Source organism: Pinus tabuliformis, chromosome 3_1 (assembly GCF_031772625.1).
Source record: "Pinus tabuliformis cultivar Carrire ecotype Pingquan chromosome 3_1, CPIR1, whole genome shotgun sequence".
NCBI classification, from domain to species: Eukaryota; Viridiplantae; Streptophyta; class Pinopsida; order Pinales; family Pinaceae; genus Pinus; species Pinus tabuliformis.
Window position 1 is genome coordinate 261,832,508 of NC_142301.1, and position 22,977 is coordinate 261,855,484.

Genomic DNA, 22,977 nt, shown 5'->3' on the forward strand with positions numbered 1-22,977 from the left:
TGATGGTGTTCCAAAGGGAGTCACTTCTTCATTTGCTTCACCTCCTCATGAAGGCAATAAAGGTGAAAGAGGAAGGTATAAATCTGGTTCTAAACATGTTCCTTTTGATTTTGAAAAGCATGGGAAAAGAATTGCATGTTCCTTTTGTGGTTTGGATAACCATCATGTTTCTAGATGTTGGAAGAGAATGCCCACATAGAGGAAAATTTTGAAGGAAAAGAAGCAAAGAGCGAAAGGTCCATTGGACAAGGCAAATCATGCTGTCAAGAGGATGCACATGTAGTGCACTTACTGCCATAAGCAAGGACATCTTGCTGCAAAATGTTGGACTTTGAATCCAACAATGCTTCCACATAAGCTAAGGAAAGTGGAAAGAGAAGATGGCAAAAATGGAAAGGAAGTTTCCATGAATGAAGTGTCTCAGGATGATTCACATGTTGATACTGATGTGTAGACAAAGGAATGACCTTGGAACTGGATTGGTAAGAAATGGCTAGAGTTCTTTTCCAATTAAGGTTTCATGTCTATTGATGCATCTATTGGCATTTCTTTGTTGATGAAATGCAATTTGCAGGTTTCTACCAAGATGGTGAATGGAAAAGATTGAGTGGGAGACTCACTTTATTGCTGCAACATTATATTTCATTTCAGCTTCGAAAGTACAATGTGCTTAAGTGAAAGTTGAAGGATGGAATGCATGCATAAGCATGATGTGCATGAACACATGGATGTTGATGTTTTCCTTGTATTTGAACATGTATGTGTAATTAACTTGAAGGGTTGATTGCTTTAAACATGCATGTAATGTTGACTTGGGAAAATTTGACTTGGTCTCCAAGATGGAGATAGCGATGAAATGTTTGATCTTTTGAAAGGATTCCTAATGGTCTTTTTCTACATGCTTGACTTGAAGGGTCATTTGTTTTAAAAGCATGTTTTGTGGGCTTGTTGTCTAGTCCATCATTGTATGCAGACGTAAGACATAGAGGTGTTCACAAGATGTGAAATCTATTTCTTTTGTTGAAGCAGGAGTTTAGTCCACCCAGTTGTTGTCTGTATGCCTGTTGTGTTAACAGTTGTTGTTGGCAGCTTTTCAAACAGGTACAAATGAGAGTTTGTGGAGCAGGTGTACTTCACATTTGTTTGAGCCACATTGGGTCAATGATCAAGGCAGGGAAGTTCAAACTACCTTCTGTGACCATCTAAGCAAGAGTTCTGTAGGAAGGCAAATAAGAAGGCAGCTCTTCCCAAGAAGACCAGCCCATCCAGAAGAAAAGTGGTCAGAAACTTTGGTTAAAGGCACTATGCAAGGCAAGTGTAGGGAGGCTGAAAGAAGAGGGTGAGTCACTCTCATTTATTGTTCAGATTAGTATATCAGTCTTTTGGAGACCAAAAGTTCTTCTAGTGGGAAGGCATGATCCAAAATGGATTTTGGTAGAATCCTAAGTCTAAGTGTTCCTCACTGAGGAAAATGAAAGTCCAAGGAAGTTCCTGGAACTAGCCCCATTGCAGAGATTGTTCCATTCTGAATCTGCTACAACTTGAATGGGAAAAAATGGACTTAGGATGAAAAAGATATCGCTCAAAGAAGATGCCCCTTGTTCCTTAGAAAAAGAGGCAAAATCTTTTAAAAATGGCCTAAAAGGCTTTATGAATAAAAAAAACGCATTGGAGGTCCTCAAAGGCAGAAATGCGATAGGACCAGGCCAATGCGATGGTGCGATCGCCGAAATCGGCAGATCGGCATCGACGGTGGCATGAGGCTTGAGGCGGGACCCCGCGTCGAGCGATATCGCGATCGCGAAATCGGCATATCGCAATCGACGATGCCACGAGGCAGAGATGGGACCCCGGGCCAAGCGATATCGCGATCGCCGATATCGACGTCAGCGGATTGTGTTGGCTTCGCCCACGCCATATGACTTACCCCGGGTCCACGCAATATATGCGATGCGATGAAAACTGGACTCGAAAGAGTTTGTGAATGAAATTATATATTGTTTCAAGTCCAATATGGGCCATTTTACGAGATTTTGCAACGTTTTAATGTATTTTTGAAATACAACGGAAATCACGAAACAAGCAAGATTTCGGGCGGGCTGTGGGTGGTAAATGGTTTTTGCTGGGCTCCGCCCGAGCCCATACATTGGCTGCCACGTGTCCAAGCCCTAGAGAGTGGAAACCACCCTTATCGGGCGGTTAACCCCCGTACGAAAGAGCCGCCCGAAATTAACCATTATCATTGGATCTAGATCTCCCAGATCAACGGTGGGGATGCAATAAACGACATAAAGGCGGACCCGATAGGAGTTATAAAGCGGATTTAAGGGATTTTCAAGTCCGATAAAAGGCATTTATGTGGATTTTTCAGCGTTTCCAGTGTATTTCTCTGTGTAAACAGAGAAATGATATCTTTGGGATTTCAACGTGCCAGTGGCCTTTTCTGTTGCAAAACAGGTGGCCACCATACCTTGGGACATTAGCAATGATTGTTAAATGCTCTAGAAGGAAGATGAAGGGACAGCGACCGGGAGCCAAAGAGCCCGAGAGCTGAAATAAACAGACAAGTGCTAATAGGCTTAAAAGTCATTCCATGACAGAGACAGAGGGGTTGCTGAGTCTGAGAGCACGATTGAGAGGCATAAGCGGGCAGCGAAGCGAGTTGAAGGGCCAGAAAGCCTGAGAGTGTGATTGATAAGCAGCAAAGCTGCAGAAAGGTCGCTGGAAGGTTGCCAAGGATCGCTTGGAGGTCAAGCGGATCACAGAGGCACACAGAGGCTGAGAGAGAGAGCTCAAGATAGCCAGAGCCAAAGAGCCAAAGCCAGTGCAAGAGCCTAAGAGCCAAAGCCAGAGCAAGAAGGCCGAGAGCTTCAGAGCTGGGGACCGAATGGCATTCTAAACCCATTGTTTCTGTGTAAACCATGGAGTTGAGCCAGAGAGCTTGTAAAAAGATTGTTGCCATAATCCCAGAGAGCCTAGTCGAGTTGACTAGAGCTCAAGGAGATGTAGCCCAAGAATTTTGGGTGAACTCCATATTAAATTGTTGTTCTGTGTGTTTTGTTTTGTTGCTGCATTGTTTACTGTTTTATATATATCTATATATATATATATATATATATATATATATTGTATCAACATAAACAACAGAATATTAAAATCACATAAACAATTCTAAAACAGACATAAGCATACACCTTATTTTCAAGCACATTTGTAATTCCGCATTGGTTAATCAATAAGACTTGGGAATATTTAAGCTTTGGAAGTGGGAGAGGTTCTTGTAAGTTAGACAAGAAGCCTAAGTGCCCCATTTTCAGATCAGTAGACCCCCTAAACGATACTCTCCTTCATTATATTATGTATTGTTGACTGATTTTGGTGGTAACCGGAAAGATATGAAGAATAAATGTAGGTAGAAACCATGAAGAAGTGGTAGCAATCCATGGAAGAAGAGATGGACTCCTTGATGCAAAAGCAGACTTGGGACTTAGTCAAGTTGCCTGCAAGTCAAACAACATTGCAAAATAAATGGGTTTATATGTTGAAGGAAGAATATGGAGTTAAATAGAAGTACAAGGCTAGACTTGATGTGAAGGGGTTTGCACAAAAGAAAGGTATAGACTTTGATGAAATATTTTCTCTTCTTGTTAAAATGAATTCAATCAAAACTATTTTAAGTATTGTGGCAACACAAAATTTGCATCTTGAGTAGTTAGATGTAAAGACAACCTTTCTCCATGGGGATTTGGAGGAATAAATATATATGCAACATCCACGAGGGTATGAGGTTAAAGGGAAGGATAAATTAGTGTGGAAATTGAAGAAGAGCTTGTATGGATTAAAACTGGCTCCAAGGTAGTGGTATCTAAAATTTGACAAGTTTATGTCTAAACAAGGTTATACTAGATGTCACTCTGACCATTGTGTTTATCTTAAAAATAAAAATGATGACAACCATATTATATTTTTATTATATGTAAATGACATGCTTGTTGTAGGGTCTAACATGCAGGAAATAAATGTTCTCAAAGGAAAATTGGCAAATTCATTTGCAATGAAGGATTTGGGTGCTGCGAAACAAATCCTTGGTATGAGAATAATTAGGGATAGGAAAAATCGCAAATTAAAATTGTCTCGGAGTGAGTACATAGAAAAGGTGTTGGAAATATTTAGTATGAAGAATGAAAAACTAGTTAGTACACCTTTGGCTAGCCATTTCAAACTAAGTACGAAGATGTGTCCGAAGACCCAAGAAGAGATGGATTATATGTGTAAAGTTCCATACACATCAACTATTGGAAGCTTAATGTATGCAATGGTCTGCACAAGGCTTGATATTGCACATGGAGTGCGAGTTGTAAGCAGGTAAATGAACAATCCAAGAAAAGAACATTGGATGGAAATGAAATGAATTATTAGGTATTTGAGAGGTACCACAAATCAAACATTATGCTTTTGTGGTTCAAACATTGCTCTACAAGCATATGTTGATGCAAATATGGAAGGCGATAGAGATAATAGGAGGAGCACCATAGGGTATGTGTTTACTGTAGGTGGAACAAATATCAGTTGGGTTAAAAAATTCAAAGTGTTGTTTCACTTTCAACAACAGAAGTGGAGTATGTTATTGCTACAGAGGCCAATAAAGAAATGATTTGGTTACAAAGGTTTATGGATGAATTGGGCAAGAAGTAGGAGATGGGCAGGTTATAAAGTGATAGGAAAAGTGCCATTCATCTTGCAAAGAACTCATAATTTCATCCCAACACTAAACATATATAGCTCAAGTACCATTTCATATGGTCAATGTTGGAAGATGGACAATTGAAGTTGGAGAGATACACACTAGCCAGAATCCTGCAGATATGTTAACAAAAGTTGTAACCATGGAGAAAGTGATATTTTGGTTAGTTTCAATTGGTCTTCAAGTATGAGGATTAAGATGAGAAACAACCAGGTCCAAAGTGGAATCATTTTCCAACAAGTGAAGCAACCATGGACTTTCTATAATCAGTCTCCAAGTGGGAGGTTGTTGGGTGTGGAGCCTTATTATCTTCCTGGTTTGGAGGTTTTTCTTTCAGCCGGATGTATATCTTAGGAAGACTGTAAACCCCTCCATTTGGGGGGGTATGGGGGTGACTTGTCTCCCCCACGAGGGACCGGGGGGGACCATACCCCTAGTTGGGGGGTCCGAGTGAAGCGCTCTCGAAGCTAAAAATAGATGAAAATTTGGCTTAAAAAATATTGTAATTTCATTGTCAATATGGGTTGTTCATTAGGCAGATGATTTGATGGTAGAAGTTATGTTAATAAGATGTTTTTTCCCAAGAAGGAAACCCTCGGTTTATATGACTGAATTGTATTGCGATTGTGTATAGTTATTCTGAGCGAGAAAGAGAGAGGACACTGTGTGAGAGCGAAGTGGAAATTACAACGGATCTATTGTAGGTTGTATCTCTTCATTTTGTTGAATAATATAAAAGGAAGGAATAGTTGTTTCTCCATGGACGTATTCCAAATTGGGCGAAACATTATATATGTGTATCTCTTGTTCTATGCAATTTTTTATTTGTGTTTTCGCAATATTTTGTTAATTTCATTGCTACATTAATTAATTTTCTAACAAGTTGTTTCGTCATTTTATGGAAGTGGAAACGAGGGAATAAGTAGTATGTAGTTTAGTTAAAAAAGATAATACTCTTAAACTTTGTAAACGTGTAAAGCATGTTAAATACAAGTGGAATTTACATTTACAAAGTTTACATGGATCTATTTAGTGATCGTGACATAAATTTCCTGTCATGTGGAGATCACTTGAAACCTACATTTAATATCCAACATCTCATTCTTTACAATGGAATCTCGGTGCGAGTTGTTTTTTTTTCTCAGAGGGAAAAATACATAAATTTGTTCATAAATATGATAAAAATACAATTTGTAGAGACATGAAAGAGTGTATTCCTGAAAATCCAATAGGATCCAAAATATCATAAAAACCTATCAAAGGAGAGAGGCCATCCTCTATCAAGAGCAACATATATACAAATATGGATATAGAGTAGTCTATAAAGTGAAGCAATAATTCATTTGATCATTAGAGACAGAGAAACAATGGATTAAAAAGTTATCGTGAAATTATACATGTCCATAAACTTGTAAAATTTAAAAAGTGCTCAAAAAGGCTAGAAATCTCTAACAAAATTTGGAACAACTATGAAGATTTCTTCATGTCAAAAACCTACAAAGGATGCAAAAAACATAAATAGGAAACAGTTGACCGTCATGAACTGGGAGCTATAGAACTCTTGAACTGAACCTGTAGCATGCATCATTGACATTCTTCATATTGTCCGCTATTCTCTTGAATAATGGTCCATAAATCCTTCTCCAGATGGATTCCAACTTTTGATAAACTGTCTGCTACCTGATTTTTTTCCCTATATATATGCGAACATGAAAAGTATGTAAAAGAAACAATGATGTGTGAAATCTCCTTAATAATAGGCCTTAAGAAAATGTTACTAAAGGAAATAATATCATTTAACCAATTGATTATGAGCTTTGAATCCCCAAATATGTGAATCTGTGAACACTATTTTTCAACATTCTTTTTCCATTGCAAACCGTAGGATATTTTTGCAGGCAAGGAGTTCTGCTTTATTGTTTCAACATGAGTCAAAACCCATCTTAACTTTAAAGGAATGATTTGAAGAAAGAAATAAAATAAATCCACCCTCGCATTTTTTACCATTTTCAATAGATGCATTGTCAAAGTAACCACATGGCTTGGTTTGATCAATAATCTCTAGAGTAATAATTCTAAGAGCAACAAGCTCTTTTTCCTCATTCTAGGTTTTTCCTCATTCTAGGAGTGAGTGGTTGTTACTCATATTATTAGATTTTATGTTTACATGTTTTGTTAATATGCAATACTAATAAATTTGATTCATTTTATGCCTCATTATTTCTAGACCATCTTAGATGGGAGGAGTCTATAACATCTTAGATAAGAGAGCTTAATGTTGGAAATAAGTAAACAAAAGTATCCTTGTAAGGGAGAGATTTAATGAATTTTCTTTGACATTTTGAAATGACCGTAAATATTTTTAAAATTTTGGAAAAATAATATGTTGAAGTATTTGTAAGATATGCATTCTCTAGTTCTTTTGATATAGAAATTTACATAGTTGAATTTTTTCCATATCAAATTCAATTCAAACTCAATTTCAATAGTTATGGTTTGTTATTCTTTTCATTTTATTATATTTCTTCAATATTAATATATTTAACAATGAACATCACAATGATACTATATGTACATACAAAAATGATAATATTTATCCATATTTTTCCTTTAAGATGGTTCATGGACATTGGATGGCCAAGACATTCACGGGAAAATCTAAGCAGATCAACTCAAAGGGATCTACCCGTCGACCAAACAAGCGGGGCCTAACCCCAAGGGCATCGAGGAGATTTGACCTCCTAACTGTTGCAATAGAAACTCGACCAACTGAGCTAACCCTTGAAACTATCTATCTATATATATAACGTGTTCACACATTTGAAAAAAATAACAATTTCATAATAAAAATTGATTTTTTTTTAAAATAAAATAGTCAATGTATTCACACCAATGATATTTGAAAACTTATCACACCCATGGAAATATTAAAGGAAATATTCACACTCAAATACAAATAAAATAAATCTCACACCCATTCACACATCTCGTATTAAGGTTGTGATTGATTGTGGTTCTTCATTGGTAGGTACCTTTGAACAAAACGCCAAGAAAACTTTAATGACTCTGGTTTCAAATAGAAATTTATATTGTATTTTATTAGCATCATTTTTAAGTTTTTGAATATCCTTTTTAATTTGATAGGTAAAATAAGTTAAATGAGTTGGTGGCTATTTTACATTTCGTAACCTAACTTGTTTTATATTTATTTAGTGTGTACGTCACAAAACTCAAAAATCACACGTTGGCCAGCTTTTTTTTAAAACCATTTGGGGAAATCTTCGCAAGAGGATAGAACTAACATTATGAGAATTATTCGGTAGAATGCAACGGGTTTGATATTTTATTATGGTTTTTTAAATATAAAGGACGAAGATAAAGGTTTGGATTTGATATTTTAAATTAAAAGGGAGTAACCAAGTACGTGAATCAAGAAGGAGAAGATGAACCCCCAAGAATGTTAATATTTTTTTAATTATAGCACTAATATTTTTTCTTCAAAGATGGCAAGAAAACATACATGAATTTTATTGGATTTTACCTATGGTGCAAAGTATATGGTTTAGTCAGGGAGGTGGTATATTATGGCACAATTCTTTCACATGATAGATAGCTAGCACTAATATTTTTTCTTCAAAGATGGCAAGAAAACATACATGAATTTTATTGGATTTTACCTATGGTGCAAAGTATATGGTTTAGTCAAGGAGGTGGTATATTATGGCACAATTCTTTCACATGATAGATAGCTTTCTCTCACATGATAGATAGCCTTCTGGATGGTTTTTGATGGTCTCGTTAATGAGTGATTTAGGTCAACTTTCACTCTAACTTTATGGTCTATAAGAATATATTATAGTGTTAATATTTCCCTAAAACAATTTTTAAAAGGAATTTGTGAATTATTAACAAAGCACACACTAGTGTTAATATTTCCCTAAAACAATTTTTAAAATGAATTTGTGAATTATTAACAAAGCACACACTATTAAGGCACCACTGAAGTTCCTATTCAAATCAATCTTGGAATGTTTGGAAGGGATGAGACCTAGGGTATGTGTCGTATTAGTGGGGCTCTTTTATGACTCATTGATGTGATGGGGTCACAGGTGTATGAACCATATTCTCAAGGAACTTTCAACAACATAGAGTGACTCGAGCCTCTTTCATGTTTGATTGATGTTCCTCCAACCTATTATTAGTCAATGTGTTTGTTCTTTGCAATTTTTTGCTGAATTTTCAAGCAATGGAATCTGATAACAATGGAGAGTGGGTGATTTGCATTATCAAATCAATCAGACATATTCGATGCTATTTCTTATAAAATTAATACAATCATCACCTTTTTCACTACAGAAGCTTCACTTTCATAAACAAGGATTGTGTATCATTATTGTCTCTCATAATCTTGCTACTTATGTGCAAAGAAAGCTGTTTGGTTAGCTGCAAAAGTGATAGGGAGATTCATTTCTTTTATATCTCATGATCACAATAAAAATGAACATTTTGTTGGCACTAGCGCAAAAGTAAAAGCTGAAAGAGTGTGAATGTAGGTATACATAATTGTAGGATTTAGAAGAGTAAACCGAGCTTAATAGGTTCTCCTCCATTGCTCCATGCACACTTGTATTGGAAAAAAATTTAAGTATCATCCACAAAGCACAATAGGCATTCTAAAAACACCTAAGGCATTCCATGATTTCATTGTAAATCTTTTGGCATAGATTTCATAGAAAATTAGTTACAGTCTTGTGAATCTTTTTTGAAAATGTTATAAAATATTGTTTATTGACTTATAATGTATTTGCATGGGCTAACAACAATCGTGGTTGAGAAATCTAAGGCATCCAATGGCCAAGCTTGAGAAGTTGAGACTATGAGAGGTATCTAAGTCACACGATTATGGTAGGAGAGTTGTTATATCTTCTACAATGGAGATTGAAGTTTAACATGTAACAACATCTTCGCACTTTTGGGGGTTTACTTCCTTGTTTCGAAGATTTACTTGACTCTAAGTTGAACTTCTTGGAGGTTTTGTTTTCATAGTGGATACATTTTCTTTTTTCAGAAGAAAAAGCACTATATGGTTTATATTATGTAAAAACAGAACTGATATATACAAAAACTGGTGGATCATATATCCCAGATTATGCCCTCGATATCTGAGGGATATGATCAGAGCATCATCATCATTTGGGAGCATTTAAACATAGCAACATAGCAAAATTATGGACTATCCAGATATCCAGAATTTGGAAGACTGAAGGAGATAGGTATATCCTAAAATATTGGCCATATAGCAAACCAGAAATCTGCAAGCATTATGTGTCGGGCATAGAGAAAGGTTGGATCTCATATGCACAGGAATCCATTATGATGACCAGATACCATATACCGATTGGAGCATGCATCCCTTTCTTTGACAAAGCATCCGCTTGAACATTTTGATTGCGCTTTATATGCGCAATAGGAAAAGTGACAGAGTTCCATAGAGATGAAATCCTGTTCAGCCATCCTGAAAGGCTGTCATTTGATATTTTATGTTTTCCATTCACATGATCTATGATAATTTTCGAGTCCCCATATACATTTATAGGTCCAATATCCATGAAAGTACAGAAGATGAGCAGACCATGCAGGGCCATGGCCTCTGCCTTATTATTTGACCCTTTACCACCATTCCAGAAAATGGAGAATTGGAGATCTTTTGAGAAAGATATGAAAACACCACAAGTGCATGTGCCATCCTTTGCCGCACCATCAAAATGTGCTCTTGGAAATGAGAGCGGCTGAAGGGCAGAGGAAGCCATCTGTTGATTTTTCTGCTGAGGCATGTTCTGTAGGAAGGAGAAGTAATAAGGAATAATCTTGTCTATAATGCTTCCAAAAGCCTCTCTGCTGTTTTGAAAGATTCTTTTGTTTTGCCACTTCCATATGAACCAAATATTAATCAATGGAATGGGATGCCAGTTGAGTATTTGAGAGCCCCACCATTCGAAGGCTTCTTTTATTGATAGATGCGAAACAACAGGAAATCCAAAGAAAGAAGCCAATTTCATCCATACTAACTGAGTTTGTGGGTAGTGTAAAAACATATGCAGATTATCTTATGAATTTGCAAGTCAAATTAGGCAAATCAATGGTCCCTACCAGCTCCTTTTTGTAAATTGTTCCAGGAGAGATTTTTGTTATGATATAATAGCCATGAAAATAAAATGATTTTAATTGGACAGCTGGCCTTCCATAAGGAGAAAGGAAAAATATTCTGGGAGGGTTCCCTTTGCTGCTCTAACAATGATAAGTATATGTCTCTTACCAGAATATTGGACCTGTCTTTCTTTACTTGCCATTCTATACAATCTCTGTCCTCAGTTTTATAAATACCCGCATTCTTCATATTCTAAATAATCTTGTTCCATTGTGCAGTCAGAACATCATCAATGCCCAGATCTCTATCCGATTTCCATAGCGGGATGGCATTCTTCCAACCTTCTATAACCTGAGCCCAAAAAAAGATACCCTTTTGGTGGAGAAGCAAGAGAAGTTGTGGGCTAATATTTGGATCCGAATCAACACTCTTAATGGCATCCAGACCTATAAGGATATTGTTACCATTTTGAAATTTCCATATGAAATTCCTGCGGAAAAAGGGTAGAATTTTCTGGAAGCTCCTCCAAATTGCAGAGTCTTGGGTGGGCCAAGAGAGACCATTTCTGTACCAGAAGTGAATATCTTCATTCCCAAGTTATTTCAATTTGATAATATGACTCCATAAGCTCGTCCCAAAAATCGCCCGCCACTTGCATAGGAGAGCTTTGCCAAAGATGCGCAGGTTCATGGTGCCCCAGCCCACAAGTCTTTTGGGAAGAGAGATTTTGTCCAGACTTGAGAGGTAATATTTTCTCCTTTCTTTACTTCCACCCCAGATGAAAGAATCCATTAAGTTGTTTAATTTATTAATTATGGACGATGGGATGAAAAACAAGTGCGCCCAATATACACTGATTTGAGCCAAAACTACCTGAGATAAAATCATTTTTCCAACAAGTGATAGACATTTACATTCCCATCCTTGTATCCTCTTACAGAATCTGTTTATGATCCATGACCAGTCCAATGTATTGTATCCTGTGGGCTTAAGATGATATCCCAAATACTTTAACCCCTCCTTAATGGATACCGCCCGAATATTAAAAAGCTGAGAGATATAAACCATATCTTCATTTTCATCCTTACCATAATGAAATCAGGATTTGCTATCATTGACATAAAGACCCGTGGCTCTTTGAAATAAATATATGATTTCATGCATAATATGTCAGGTGTATCTGCAAAGTCTAGCAAACAGTAGCACATCATCCACAACGAGATTGTGAGTATGATAGTTACATCTGGAAATGGCAAGGGGGCCAATTGTTCCATCATTTACCGCTTTCTTGATGTGAAGACTAAGGGTATCCATAACCAAGATAAATAAAATTGGGGATAAAGAGCACCCCTGCCGAAGACCCCTTTCAGCTAGAAAAAAGGGTGTGGGATACCCATTGATTAGGATGGCGTAGTTGACTCCTTCCACGCATGACATAATCCATTTTGTGCACCTGTCATTTAGCCCGATTTTGATGAGTAAGCATCTGAGGTAGCTCTAATCCAGGTAGTCGTATGCTCTTTTTAAATTGATTTTGAGAATGGCAGCACCTATATTTTTTGTATGCATAGAGTGCATAGCTTCCTGAGCTATGGCTACAGCTTCAAGGATGTTTCTTCCACATAGAAACCTGTGATGTTCCTTTGAAATATGTTCTGATAACTTTCCTCGGATTCTCTCTGCAATAATCTTTGAAGTGATCTTATAAATGACATTACACAATGAGATCGGTCTATAGTTTTCAAAGGTGGAGGAGTCCTTTATTTTTTTGGATCAGCGCTATATAGGTGGAAGAAATATTTTGATGAATTTTCCCCTGGGTTCTAATCTCTTCTACCATACCCAAAATGTCATTCTTCATTATATCATAGAAGTGGATGAAAATGTCAATGGATCAGCCATCTGGGCCGGGGCATTTGTCCTTTTTAAATGTTTTCATGACAGAGAATAATTCCTCCTCCGATATCTCAGCAAAGAGCCTTTCATTATCTTCATCATTGAACATACTTGTAAATGGATCTATACCCCATAAGATGTCATTAAACTCCTTGTTAGCCTCTCTTTTATATGCTTTTTTAAAATAGCTGACAACTTCGTTTGCTATGTCTTCATGGGTGAACAGATAATCTCCCTCTTCATTTTTGATTTGCCATATGGAATTTACAACTCTTCTCTTGCTAGCAAATCGATGGAAGAACTTGGTGTTCTTATCGCCCTCTTTCATCCAAGTGATTCGGCTTTTGAGTTTCCAAGAGATTTCTTCAATCTTCAATAGATTTTGTTTCTTCTTTTCAAGTTCCCATATCCGGGCCCGAGTGCTCCATGAAACCTAAGCAGTCATGCCCGCAGCTAGAACAACAAGTTCCTTTTCAATCTTTTTCAGCTCAATACCATTTTCATGTTTTTTCCGAATTTGCCACTCTTTCACCTTTGATTTAAGATTGCTCCATTTGTAAATAAAGTACTCCAATGGAGAGGCATGCGCTGAAAGATTGGTAGCCATCCAGCAATCCCGAACCATGTTGACAAAAGCTTCTTCTTCAAGCCAATATCGATTAAATTTGAACGGATAACCTTTGCAACAATTTGAGAACATCCATTGAAGAGAGACCGGCTTATGGTCGAAAACAAAAACAGGGAGAATGTGAGAGGTCGGGATACCCAGTTTCTCTATCAGTTGTTCGTGCATAATAAATCTGTCCAATCTTTTTGCTATATAGGCATTGCCCAGGCGCCCATTATCCCATGTGGGAGACATAGAATCTGGACAGATGTCTACAAAATTGAAAAGCATCATAGCTTCTTTGATTTTCTCCCCAATAGAATCGGCTCTTTTCCCCCTTCCCCAAACTTCATCTGGTCCCATTGTACAATTGAGATCTCCCGTGATGAGAAGTGCTTCATTCTCCAAGATACCAGTGGCAATGAAAAGTTCCCAATAGGACGCTCTGTCCTTATAAGGAGCATAAACATTCAATATATGAATCCTGTCAGAATAACCTCTAAAATTTGCAGAGGTCAAAATTCCCCCAAGGCATCTGAATGTTTTTGCAGAGACCCATCTCGGATCCCACATCACAGCAAGACCTCCGGAAAGACCCAACGCCTCTGTAGCCGCAATATACCAGGAAGGGAACATTCGCCTGAAGTAAGAGATAGTATCCTAACTATTATGCATTGTTTCCTGTATTAAAATCAACCTGTATGAAGAAGAGAAAAATAAACTTTTTAGAGCATTGAACTTGGGACTTGCCTCGAGCCCCTTGATGTTGATGGAGAGCATGTTCATCATTTGATACAATTTTCATGCAAATCTGCTCTAAGAGGCCCGGTACCAGAGGAATGATAGATGGGAATATCAATAAGGGAAGAGTCTTGGAAATCTAGGTGTCGAGATCCTTTGCGACCTCTAAAATGCCCACTGCCCCTATTGTTTTTCCGTCAAACAGTGATGTTTAAGGCAGGGTTTGGGCTAATGCAAGGAGAAGAGGATTTCCGCGGCTTGTGGATGGTCAGGGGGAGTAAATGTAGTGAATTTTTTTGCAGCATCATGTCTAGGTCGCTTCCGATGGAATTGGAGGGGGATGGAAGAGGAGAGAAGGGGGGAGAAATGTAGCTCATGGGGGCTTTCCCTTTCGAGTCCGAGCGGTTCCGAGGGGAGCGAAAGGAAGGAGAGTGTTCAATAATGGTGGGGGAATGATCCGGTCTAACAGGCGACGAGGAAGAAGAAAGGATAATGTGGGAGTGTACTTCCTTTTGGGCAGGGAATTCATCTCTAGCCATAGAAGGAGGGGGAGCAATCGGGAAATCAAGGTGAGGTATATGAGGGGGAGACAGATGAGAAAAAACAGGATCACAAACTTCTCGCAAGTTTCCCATAGAATTAGATCTCCTAATCGGGATGTAAGAGGATATGTGGACCCGGGGCGAGAGGGAAGAACGATGGTTCTGGCCCCCCATCTGATTAGAAGAAGAACGACACATCTGATATCGAGCATGAGGGAGAATCTCAGCAGGAGGAGAAACTTCATTAAAAGAATGACTATCTCTGTTAACAACAACGGGAGATACAACAGAGGCATTTGATATGTTTTTTACCTTGTAGATTTTCTTCCATACCTTTCCATGATTTTTCCGCGGACATTTCTCCTTTAAATGGCCTGTTTTATGACATAAAGCACACCTAAAAGGCACACCCCAATAGTCCAGCCTTTGAGAGGCAGATAAATTGCCCCAGTTGAGGTTGATGTGATCCGGAAAACCACCTCGGTAATCCTTTTCAATCAGCAGCCAAGCAACCCTTTTATCCTTAGCTCCTAGGAAACCAGGATCAACGTAGACGAATCTCCCGATGGCATTACCAATGGAGGAGAGAGTCTCCTTCGTCCACAGTTCTATAGGCAACGCCGGAAGTTGACCCAAATGAAGTAGTTTTGAGAGGTGTTTTGGAGGGGGTCAAAACCTATATACCACCTATGAAGAGCCAAATAACTTCGCCCATGAACCCAAGGGAGTTTCCATATAATGAAAAGATCTTTTACCTTCAAAAAGTGGAAGCTATACCAGCCACGCATCAAACGGACTATGATGGGCGTGTAACCAATGAGCGGTCCCCATCGAGCACCCAACCATTTCCGGAGCTGATTGTCGTCCATCTCAGGGAAATGCCACTTCCCTATTAAAGCCCGCGATTGCAGACTCGCTATATGGTCCAAAAGATTTCCACCATCTAAACAAATAGCCGAGGGAGAAGGAGTGATTTTCGTTGGTCGGTGGTTATGCTTGCGGCAGGGAGTAGAAGGGGCTCCCAAAAAAGGATTAGTGTCAAGTAGGGAAGGTCGAAGGTGTTCAGCCAGCGTGGAGTGCCAATCAGGAGCTTTGACAGTGCCAGCGTAAGTTGCCTCAGCTTCCATAGCTGCCTGGACCAAATCCGACGTGTCGGATTCCGCGTGGAGGATGTCTGTCAGCATAAAAAAAACTACGGCATCAAGGACGGATAGAGACACGTCGAAAGGCAAAAGTTAATAATCTTATCCACAAGAACCCACCTCGGGATCTTGGATAAGCTCCGATATTAGGAAAATTCAAAGCAGAGACCCAGAAGTACAAATCAAATCCGAGGGGATCGTACTGGGAAGCCTAGAATTCTCCAGGCTTTAATAGAAAGTGGCAAAGAATCCAAGGCAAGGACTAAAAATAGTAATTATAGGTCAAGGAGGTTCGATCGAGGCATCCTTTACACAGAAAGGTAGGCAGACATAGTTAAGGAGGCCATACGGAGCCACGTCAAGCTCGACGGGAAAAGGTCGGAAAAAGAAAATCCGGCAACAGAAAAACCAGCAGAGGATCAATCTCTGAGAAAAGAGAGTCAAGAGGAGACCTCCGGGCAGACGACACAGCAGCAAACAAATCCGAAAATACACCACCAGTGGCCAATCTTCAGACGGACGTCAGTGCAGGGTCTAAATACTATGAAGTATTTTTTGAAATTGTTAGTAGAAGACTTAAGGCAAATAAAGATATCCAACCAGGACATGACCATGAAAAGCATTCAGCTCAGATAGCTATATCTAAACTCTGAGAGCAGAGACTCCAATAATGTAATGCGTGAAGTTCACACAGTTCCCTCCAGAGACAGATACAAATACTTAAAACAAAACCTCATTAGCAAACCAATTTATATAATTGATTCTCATTCTCCTGCACATTCTCAAAATCCTGTGAGAACTATATGTAGCATTATCACTGCAGACAAAATATTGAGCAAACCATACATCCAAAAACTTTAAAATTCTAAAAGAACAGGAAGAGTAATTCTAACCTTTAACCAAGTGAGAGTCGAGGGAGACCAACGCCACGATTGAACACTGAGAGTAAGAGCCCGCGCATAAAAGAGAGAAACCAGAGATATACGGTCCAAGTTAAACTGAGAAAATAGAGTTGGCTGGTATCAGACTCCCCGCACCAGAGGGAGCGGGGATGAAGAGTAAGTAATCGAAAAGCTCGAAAGACTGACTCAGTGGGAATATAAAGGAATCACTGTCATAAGAAGGTGTCTGGCATGCAGGATATTTCACTGCCACCTAAAGGAATGTTGGATGCTCGGAAATGGAGGCAGGAGGTCCATAAGATACGTGGCGAGTGGGTTCCAAAAGGATCATGCATGGAAAGAGATAGCTCTGTTCATAAGACAACACGTACGCACCTGCTAGCAGAGAATTGGCCCGCCATGGATAGAGAAATATGATTGGATGTTGTCGCGGCGCGGTTCCACTCGCTCTCCAATTAAAATGAATTAAGGGTGTCTACATTCATTAAGGTATCCCTTTTCCGTTTAAATACAGGTTTTTATCTTAATACCATGGGTTCACAGGCTCAAGTCTATTCCAGAAATTCGTCTTTCATGGATAGAGTTGCTCACTTAAGCTCTAGTCGATCCAATCACTTTCTTAGAATAAATTCTAAAATTTGTTACCAGAAACGGGACAGTAGCCACCATTCCTGGAAAAAAACACATTAGAATTAGACGACACAGAAAACACCATTCTCTACACCCGTTCTCATTTTTATTAGTGAGAAACTCATGAATCGTTTCTTACAATAAATTGATGCAAAATGTGCATATGTTTTCCCTGCAACATTTTTTTTTCTCCTCGATTTATCCTCTGTTTCGGTGTCTATGTAATAGGGGATGACGCTGCATGGATGGAAAAAAAAATAGTTTACCCGCCGGACGCTTTTTGTAGTGAATTTGATGATCATTCGATGTTTAAAAGTATGAAGCAACTAAGATTTCTAATTCTTCTTATTATTATAAGAAAAAAATCCTTTGTCATTAATTTATTAATGACAATACAAGCTAATCACAGATCTTTCCACCGTCCGTCCACCCGAACACATAAATCCATGGTTCCCAACAAAGTGTAATCACCGCTGAACATGTACTTAGAAGCCTAGATGGCATCTTAATGGAGGAGGTATTTAGTTCCTTTCATTAAATGGTTAGTTTGTTGTTTTTTTCACCACATGGTGAATCGGTAACTGTCAGGCTTAATCAAACCTATTGTTGGTGTCTTGTTTTGTTGCATGCTAAAGACAATAGTTTATTAATATGCTGCTAAGTTTTCGCTAGAATAATAAAATGGCTAGGAAGAAGGGTTGGGTTTTGAAATTAGTGTCAAATCAGACACACAATTCATTATTTCCCTCAATATGCAAAAAAAATCAATCACATTTAGTAGAAATTATATTGTTTTCAATTGTTTTCGAGGTACGCCATATGCCAAATCAGTCTACAAAACCCCCATACAATGTTAAGTATATTTCCACTTAATCGAGGGAAAAAATAATTTCGACAAACAAAACAAAATAATTCTATTGTCTCTGAAACACATCACAAGTATTTATCAAAGCACATTACTTGTTATCGAGTAGGTTACGTTATGGATTAAAAATATCCCTCACACTTTAGGAATGAACAAATTGATATCTTTTATGGGTTTTGGAAGAACATAACACTTTACATAAGTATAATTTCTCAAGCTCAACAACCATTCTAGAACATGAGCATTTTCTAAATTATTTTTATTGTTTTTTCTCTCTCCTCATTTCTTGAATGTGAAACCTCCAAACTTTGATTCTCATCTCTTTTTCATTTCCCATTTATTGTTTCTGGTAATATAGATACTAAACATGTTGTCAAGGACAATGGGTATATTGAATGGAATTGCGTAAATATGAGAGGCCACACATGGGTAATGTCTACTTGTTACACCATTTCACTTGTTGATTTATTCATATTGTGAGTCCTCCTAAGCCACATTCATGATATGTAGTGTTTTCTTGTATCAAGGGATGACATGCGACTTTGAATGTGTCCATACCTTTCTTTTTATGTTCCATCCAAAGACACTTCCACAATTCTCTTCCACGCCTCATTTATTCCAAATCAATGCCATGTGTAGGAAATTTGCTTGTTTTTTGTAAATATAGGCCCAAACCTTGCCACAGTTTTATTTTTATTATTATTCAAGACCTGTCGCATACTAGATTCAATCTTACTTCTGAAGGTTATGTTGTTTAAATAATTCTTATTCTTGTTTCGTATTCTTGAATTTTTGGTGTATATAACCTTCAAAAGTGCTTGCAAGTTTGGATTTTATGAGTTATTCAAGAATTATTATTCTCACATTACAGGGTTCGATTATGTTTCCAAATGAAAGACATTGATTTACTTGGCAACAACAATATTAGCAGAAGTTATTGTTGGTCGTCAGGAAATTGATGTTGTATCCATTCTACCACAAACACAAGATGGATTGTTTAGGTCATCCAAAATTTTGCTAATCGTCGCATGTAACACAACACCTTCCCCTGAAAGTGACATGTTCCCACCACCGAAAAAATGGAAAATGCTAAAGAGTGAGTTGCAACAACCATGTGTTCGCGAATTGCATTTCAGGTCAATGGCTAAACCTAATCTAATTGTCTAAAAATTTATTGAAGTGTCCATAGTGATGATGGGAGGGGAGTTCATCCAAGAGGGAAACACCATATGGTGTAATTAACGATACATAAATATATAAAAAATTCTAACTTTGAAATATTAACCTTATTATTTTTTTTTAACTTTGAAAATAAATTGAAATTTTGATTACAAAAAGCATTGCAAAGAAAGATAAAACACGCAAACTTGAAAAACATTAAAAAAACAAACATCTCTAGAAGAAAAAGAAGAAGAATAATAATACAACTTGAAAATTGGTTAAGTAACAAATATTTTTAAAAAATGTGCATACTTAAGACATAAGAAAATTTGAAGTGTCAATAATATGCCACCTCCAAAAAAAAAGGTTGATGTGCATCAACGTTTTTCAAAATTAGCATGAAAATCACCAACATTTTAAAAAATGTCCATACTTAATACATAAGAAAATTTAAAGTGTCAGAAATATGCCCCATAAAAGGGTCGATGTTGCATCAACACTTTTCAAAATTGGCACGAAAATCGCCTCCATTTAAAAAATAAAATCATGCTTAATACATAAGAAAATTTGAAGTGTCAAAAATATGCTTCTTATGCCCCCTCAAACCAAAAAAAAGGTCGATGTTGCATCAACACTTTTCAAAATTAGTATGAAAATCACCAACATTTATAAAAAAATCCATACTTGATACATAAGAAAATTTAAAGTGTCAAAAATATGCTTCTCCAAAAAAAGGGTTGATGTTGCATCAACACTTTTCAAAATTGGCATGAAAATCATGATTTGATGCGACCTCTAAAAAAACAAGAATTCAGTATATTTCTCATTGAGTTGGTAACTTTGTTAAGCATGCAAGTTCTTAAAACATTCTACTGATTCTTGTATTATAGTAGGTTTTGATAAATTTTTGTTCTTGTGTATTTTCATCTCATTATGTTAAAAAAAAATCATTTCATCTAACTTAGAGTAGAGGCCATATTTATTTTCATGCATGAATTTATTACTCTCATTAGGAAGGATAAGACACTTGTGTCTTTATCAGTCCCTATTATTTAACATCCATCTTGCAAGATTTTTTCAGGTGTACAAGTACGAATGTTATGATATTCTTAAGTGCTCATGTTAAGAGCACATGTCCCACAATTAGAGCCATATGTTATTCACGAGATCCTTTGTAGTGTACCCTACATGTTTTGGCCAGATTTAGCACCAATTATAAGCCCAAATGTGTGCATTTTTCCCTTGCAAGGCCATGTGGGATGATATATACAAGTGTTGTCTATGAAGCATCCTAGATCTCCATGTGTAACGATTGTGCCAAATCCTTTTAGTCTAGATATGCATTGTCTCTTGTCTATGATACATATATATTGATTACCCCCTAGTGGTTGGTAAATCCATACCTTGATGGGAATTTAATGTTTTGGGTAGGATTTGGAGGTCTTAGAGGTGAATATACTTGAACATATGATTAAGGGGAGCCCTTAGTTACTCACTTATGATTATTTCCATGTCAAGGTTATTGCACTATGTAAGGGTGGAAACACTTATGTCTAGCACACCTATTTTATGCCCCACATGGGCCATTTTATCTTATGTATGCAAACCTTTGGTTGTGGTTCATTTTTCTCAACATTTTACATGGCAGTGTCACAATTCATAATGCATTTTGTGCTCCTCGAGGCACATATCATTATCTCCAAGGCAAGGAAAGAGGCCCATTGTACTCTCCTAGGAAATCTAATTCATATCCAAGTCAAAGCATCCAAAAAACCTTCTTTAAATTTCCTTTGTAAGTTTTATTTCTTCTCCAAAAAAGGGCCAACTTCTCTTTATGATAACCATGAGGATCTAGTGATGATGTGGCAAGTCATTTAAGTGAGTTAAGGGTGGAATTATGTCAAAAATTAAAGTGACAAGCCTCATGGACCATACTTAAGCATTCAATTGAAGAAATCAAGCCTAAAATCATTACAAAAAGCAAGATCAAGCCTAAGTACAAGATCCAATGACCTCCAAGGTGAGCATTCAGGGTCAAAATAGTCAAATCAAGTGAATGAGCCAAAGGAAGGGAAAATTGCTCCTCTTCTTTCCTTGGAAGGCATCTAGAAATAATTTCAAGTCATTACAATTCTCTTTCAAAGGAAACGTTGGACCATTAGAGAAATTTGACATCTCTCTAAAGCAATTAATCCCTCCTAACATGGATGCTAACCTCTATTTTGAGGGTTTTAAAGCAATGCAAAGCTAAATTTTTGTAATGACTTAGTCTCAAAGTCTATTGTGGAATACAAGTCAGGTCTTTCTTAAAATTTCTTATCTTTTTCTAGGGATAAAAAGTAGGATAGATGTCATATATTCTATAAATTGAGAGCCCATACTCATACCAAATTGTTGTGAATTTTTTGAGATCATTATGCCATAATGTAACTACTTTCATGAAGTTTTGGTGTCAACTATTGGAGTCTCTTTTTCTTAGTTATTCTTCTCAATTTTCAAAGGCATTGTTGTGATAGTTCAAGACTACTACAAGACTACTAGATCAATCCATTGAAAGGAAAATGTGTCACTTGGAAGGAGACATCAAGGGTTTGTTCTCTCACTCTCTCCTTTGTTATTTTGAGGTAAGCATTGAATCTCCTTGTTAGGCCATTCCTTTTAGGGTTCCTTAACAAGGGATTCTATTTTATTTCATTCAATAGTTGATATTGTGGTTGAAAGATTTCCCCTTTGGAGGGTTTCCTTCTCATAGGACTTGGTTTCATAACTTTTCTTTATTAGATAAGAGACTAATTTAACTTTAAGGGCTCTAACCTCTTTCCCTAATCCATAACCATTATATAACCAATTTTAAGTGGGGCTTTCATATTGGCTCCAATTTCCCTAGTAGAGACAAGGCACTTAAGCTCTCACTCCAAAACCAACCACCTTTTATGAAATTCTAATTCATGTTTTTTTATTTTCCATAAATTCAAATACAAAATAAAAAATAGAATTATAGAAAAATCCATTGTCAAAAATAGAAATAAAAATAAAAAATCATTGGAAATCATTTATTTATCACCTAGAACAAAGTTCATATAATACATTTTAATCTAGACATTTTTCTTGGGATTTGTATCTAATTTTGATGTAATGTCATAAGTGGAAAATGACTCCCTTATTTATGCTTTCAAGGTTCATCTAACATTTTTATGAGGGTTTTAAGTTGTTTTCTCAATTATGGAATTCCATCACAACAAAATTCTTGCAAGGATAGGTAGGACCCTAATCCCAGGGCTTCATGAAGAAAGGTTGTCTCTAATATCCCTCAAGCCCTATTCTTATTTTTAAATTGTTTTAAGTGCAAATGATTAATATTTGGAAGTGATTTGAGCCACTCAAAGTGGTAAAGTTGTTTTATCTTGATTGGGGTATTTTTCAACTTTGACCCTAGTGGAATTAACCCTCTTTTCTATGCAAGTTTGGTTTAGATTATTGTATCTTTTTAGTTATTTCATATTTATTTTTTATTTATGGGATGTTGTTAGGTCCCTATAATACTTGTTTATTCCCTTATTATTATTGTCATTGTAGTCCCTTATTGTTATTTTTGTGCC

The 22,977-nt window shown here is 37.1% G+C and overlaps 1 long non-coding RNA gene across 1 annotated transcript; it reads right to left on the minus strand.

The window, feature by feature from the left end:
• Positions 1–6,071: 6,071 nt before the first annotated feature.
• On the minus strand, positions 6,072–16,919 carry LOC149186799 (uncharacterized). Its single transcript, XR_016256157.1, has 2 exons — positions 16,714–16,919; positions 6,072–6,437 (listed from the first exon to the last, which is right to left on the minus strand). It is a non-coding gene; the product is annotated as an uncharacterized LOC149186799 (long non-coding RNA).
• Positions 16,920–22,977: the final 6,058 nt, after the last annotated feature.